Here is a 5,000-nt window from a genome sequence, read left to right on the forward strand (position 1 = left end):
GGCCGCTGGCCGCGGCTCGTGTGTGCCCGGCTGGCGCCCGGTGGCCGGCGCGCCCGGTACGTCTCCTTGGGGCGCCGCTAGCGTCGTCGGCGCGCGGCCGATGCCGTCCGTCGCCCACTGGCGGCGGCGCGCGCGCGCCGAGAGGATTTTCGCCGCGTGGACCAGCGCACTTCTGGCGTGCACAGCACGGAACAGTGCGTTCGGCCACAGAGAGTGTACAAAAAAATAGACTGCCAAGATTTCGCCCCTCCGTATATTCAATGGCAGCCGATGGGAGCGCGCGCCACCTAGCGGGATCCGGTAAAGCTTAAGAGCGCACGGCAATCGGTTAAAAACTTGTGGCGGCAATCGTCGTGAGGTGTGCGAGCGAGCGAGCGAACAAGAGCGCGCACAGTGGCCGTGCGGCGGACGGCCGGCCCGAATGTGCGCGTCGCCCATCGCGTTACCAGTCGCCCCACGAGCAGACGTTCGCCAGAGCAGAGACAGCGCAGTTGCGCCGCGGTGACTCGGCCCGGGTGCGGTCGACAACAGTCAGCCGGCGCAAACGTGCTGAAATTTGAGACGCGCGGTGCTCACCGCCAGAGACACTCTCGCTGAGACGAGTCTGCCCGACCACGTCGGACGCACGAGCGTGAAATGCGATCGCCCGTTGCAAAACGAACGGCACATGTCGTACATGAGTGCTGTTTCGGCGGCGTCTGACGCCGCCGACACTAAGCGCCCGCGCAGTGCAGCTGCGCGCGAGCGTCTTAGATACCTGGTTGATCCTGCCAGTAGTGATATGCTTGTCTTAAAGATTAAGCCATGCATGTATCAGTACAAGCCTCACTAAGGTGAAACCGCGAATGGCTCATTAAATCAGTTATTATTTACTGGCCGAGACAGTGATACATGGATAACTGTGGTAATTCTAGAGCTAATACATGCAACCGAGCCCCAGTGCCGGCTCTCGGGTCGGCCGGGGCGCTTTTATTGGCTGAAAACCGATGATCGCCCTCGTGGCGGTCGTTCTCCGATGAATCACAATAACATTGTGTGGATCGTACGGTCTTGTACCGACGACGCGCCTTTCAAATATCTGCCTTATCAGCTCTCGACGGTTTGCTAGTGGCTGACCGTGGCTCTGACGGGTAACGGGGAATCTGGGTTCGGTTCCGGAGAGGGAGCCTGAGAGATGGCTACCACATCTAAGGAAGGCAGCAGGCGCGTAACTTACCCACTCCCAGTTCAGGGAGGTAGTGACAATAAATACCTTACAGAGGTCTCGTTAACCGAGATCTCTCAAACGGAATGAGTACAACGTGAATCCTTTAACGAGGATCGACTGGAGGGCAAGCCTGGTGCCAGCAGCCGCGGTAATTCCAGCTCCAGTAGCGTATATTAAAGCTGTTGCGGTTAAAAAGCTCGTAGTTGGATATCAGTGCGTGTCCGGTCCGGTATGCCTGGCGGCGGCGCTCGCGCGTCACTGCTGGGCTCCCAAATATCGGCTGGCCGCATTCAATCGTGCCGGATCCGTCGTCGGGCCGTTCTTCGGAGGGGCCTGATGGCGACCGGCGACGTTACCTTGAACAAATTAGAGTGCTCAAAGCAGGCTCTTAATGCCTGTATACATATTCATGGAATTGGAGAATACGTCCCTGGCTCGATTTGGTTGGTTTTGAGAGTCGAAGGGAAATGATTAATAGGGACTGACGGAGGCATTCGTATTGCGACGCGAGGGGTGAAATCCTGTGACCGTCGCACGACGAACTACTGCGAAAGCATTTGCCGAGAATGTTTTCATTAGTCAAGAACGAAAGTTAGAGGTTCGAAGGCGATCAGATACCGCCCTAGTTCTAACCGTAAACGATGTCGACCAGCAATCCGCAACGGTCACTACACGGACTGTGCGGGCAGCTTCCCCGGGGAAACCAGAGTTTTTGGACTCCGGGGGAAGTATGGTTGCAAAGCTGAAACTTAAAGGAATTGACGGAAGGGCACCACCAGGAGTGGAGCTTGCGGCTTAATTTGACTCAACACGGGACAACTCACCAGGCCCGGACACCGTAAGGATTGACAGACTGATAGCTCTCTCTTGATTCAGTGGGTGGTGGTGCATGGCCGTTCTTAGTTGGTGGAGTGATTTGTCTGGTTTATTCCGATAACGAACGAGACTCTGGCCTATTAAACTTGAAACTGTCAGTCTCTTGTGACTGCGGTTTGCTTCTTAGAGGGATCATCGGCGTCCCAGCCGAAGGAAATGGAGCAATAACAGGTCTGTGATGCCCTTAGATGTTCTGGGCTGCACGCGTGTTACACTGAAGTGGTCAGCGCGCCGTTCAACACCCCTCTCCGTGAGGAGCTGGGCAAACGTTTGAACCCTTTTCGTGATGGGAATTGGGGGTTGCAATTGTCCCCCATGAACGAGGAATTCCAAGTAAGCGCAGGTCACTAGCCTGCGTTGATTAAGTCCCTGCCCTTTGTACACACCGCCCGTCGCTACTACCGATGGATGATTTGGTGAGGTCGCCTAGACTGGCTGCTGGCTTCGGCCGTGCGGCCGGGAAGACGCCCAAACTTGGTCGTCTAGAGGAAGTAAAAGTCGTAACAAGGTTTCCGTAGGTGAACCTGCGGAAGGATCATTCTCAGTTGTGTGCATATTTCTGTGCATGATTGTTACCGTCATTCTGTCCGGGACGCACATTCCCCGGACGGAAGTCATGAACACGATGTCACTATGGCTTCCATATGTGTACATTTTTGAACGCCAACATAGGACCTGCGCCCTCGGTCCTATTCAAAAACTAAACATTGGGCTCCCATGGCAGCGGATCACTCGGCTCGTGGGTCGATGAAGACCGGGGTAAAACCCGAGACAGTTTGCGAATTGCAGGACACAAATGATCATCGACAGGTTGAACGCAAATGGCGGCTTCCGATTTCGGTCGGCAAGCTCAGTGCTCTCGAGGGTCGGTTGACGAATCTGCGCATCAACGCAGCCGTGGACGTTTCGTCATCTGTTGTTATGGCCGGTGCGCGTGGCACCGGCCGTGGCCGACAGTGTTCAAATGGCGTCGTCTCAAGTGCCAATTCTGGCGTCGTCACAGCGTGTGCTCTCCGCGCGTTTGGCGTCCGTGCCCTGACACAACATGGCGCCCGCCCGCGGACGGACCACACGTCTCTGTGCTCTCTTATCGTTTCGACCTCGGGGGTGCTGGACTACGCACTGAACTTAAGCATATCATTAAGTGCAGGAAAAGAAACCAAATGGGATTCCCATAGTAACGGCGAGTGAAGTGGGATGAGCTCAGCACCGAAGCCGGCGGCCGAGAGGCCGTCGTGCAATGTGGTGTTCGGGAGGGCTCTGTCCGTGTCCGGCGTCGGTCCAAGTCTCCTGGAAAGGAGTTCCGTGGAGGGTGACAGGCCCGTGCGACCGATCGCCGCGCTCGCGGACGAGTCCTCCTTCGAGTCGGGTTGCTCGCTAATGCAGCCCTAAGCAGGTGGTAAGCTCCATCTAAAGCTAAATATAACCACGAGTCCGATAGTCAACAAGTACAGTGATGGAAAGTTGAAAAGTACTCTGAAGAGAGAGTCAAATAGCCCGTGAAGCTGCCAGCATGGGATTAAGCGCACGTGTGACGCGTGTCGTCGGACAAATAGGCGCTCGTCGGCTGACGCACGGTGCGCGCTCGGTATCGGAAACGGTGCCGGCGCGTGCTGCTGTCGGCCGGTCGGCGGCGCGCTTCCCTTTGTTTGACATTGGCAGGTCGGGGCCTCGTTGTCCGGTCTTATTGCCGGTCGTTATCCGTCGAGCCGTGTCGGGCCGGCGCCGTCTTCGGACGTGTGCCGGTGCTCCGTGGAATGTGCGCCTCTGGCGGCCACGGCCGGCCTGGTCTTCGGTGCAATGCGACCGCTGGCAAACGACTGGGCGACGGCCAGCGCAAATCGACTCGCAAGAGTCGGCTCGGCCTTTGCGTCGTCACGTGCGGCCCGTCTTGAAACACGGACCAAGGAGTCTAACATGTGAGCGAGCGATTGAGATTGTCGAATCTCAAACGCGCAATGAAAGTGAAGTGTCGTCTGACGGCACGAGCGGAGATCCGTCGTCACTCGTGGCGGCGGCGCATCCGCGGGCCACGCCATCGGCTGGCTTGCTCTTCACTGAGCACTGCTGAGGCGTGGACCTAGAGCCCACACGTTGGGACCCGAAAGATGGTGAACTATGCCTGGCCAGGATGAAGCCAGAGGAAACTCTGGTGGAGGTCCGCCGCGATTCTGACGTGCAAATCGATCGTCTGAGCTGGGTATAGGGGCGAAAGACCAATCGAACCATCTAGTAGCTGGTTCCGCCCGAAGTTTCCCTCAGGATAGCTGGCGCTCGTGTGATACGGAGTTTCATCCGGTAAAGCGAATGATCAGAGGAGCTGGGCTCCTTGCGAGCTCAACCTATTCTCAAACTTTCAATGGGTGAGACGTCTCGCTGGCTTCACTGCAGCGACGACTCTGAATCCGAGTGCCCAGTGGGCCACTTTTGGTAAGCAGAACTGGCGATGCGGGATGAACCGCATGTCGAGTTAAGGTGCCTAAGCGGACGCAAATCAGATACCATGAAAGGTGTTGATTGCTCACGACAGCAGGACGGTGGCCATGGAAGTCGGCACCCGCTAAGGAGTGTGTAACAACTCACCTGCCGAAGCAATCAGCCCTGAAAATGGATGGCGCTAAAGCGTTCCACCGATACTCGACCGTCGTCGGCAGGCGACGTGCATGCCACGTCTCAAGCCACGACGAGTAGGGCGGCGCGGTGGTGAGCGTCGAAGGCGTAGCCGTGAGGCTAGCTGGAGCCGCCATCGGTGCAGATCTTGGTGGTAGTAGCAAATACACAAGCAAGATCCTTGTGGACCGATGTGGAGAAGGGTTCCGCGCGAACAGTACTTGGACGTGGGTGAGTCGGCCCTAAGCCAACGGGTAATTCCCGCATCCCGTGTTGAACGACACAATCATTCGAATAACATGGGTTG

The 5,000-nt window shown here is 57.0% G+C and overlaps 1 non-coding gene and 2 pseudogenes across 1 annotated transcript in view; all 3 read left to right on the top strand.

The window, feature by feature from the left end:
* The first annotated feature begins 754 nt into the window (after nucleotides 1-754).
* Nucleotides 755-2,624, top strand: LOC122390833 (annotated as a pseudogene).
* A 171-nt stretch (nucleotides 2,625-2,795) lies between these two features.
* Nucleotides 2,796-2,952, top strand: LOC122390832 (annotated as a pseudogene).
* A 227-nt stretch (nucleotides 2,953-3,179) lies between these two features.
* LOC122390829 overlaps nucleotides 3,180-5,000 on the top strand; it is a 3,609-nt gene continuing 1,788 nt past the window's right edge. The window contains exon 1 of the ribosomal RNA XR_006258235.1: nucleotides 3,180-5,000. This exon is cut by the window's right edge and continues 1,788 nt beyond it. This is a non-coding gene — a ribosomal RNA (large subunit ribosomal RNA).

This window comes from Amphibalanus amphitrite, unplaced genomic scaffold (genome assembly GCF_019059575.1).
Source record: "Amphibalanus amphitrite isolate SeventyFive unplaced genomic scaffold, NRLGWU_Aamphi_draft 000411F_arrow, whole genome shotgun sequence".
Classification (NCBI taxonomy): Eukaryota; Metazoa; Arthropoda; class Thecostraca; order Balanomorpha; family Balanidae; genus Amphibalanus; species Amphibalanus amphitrite.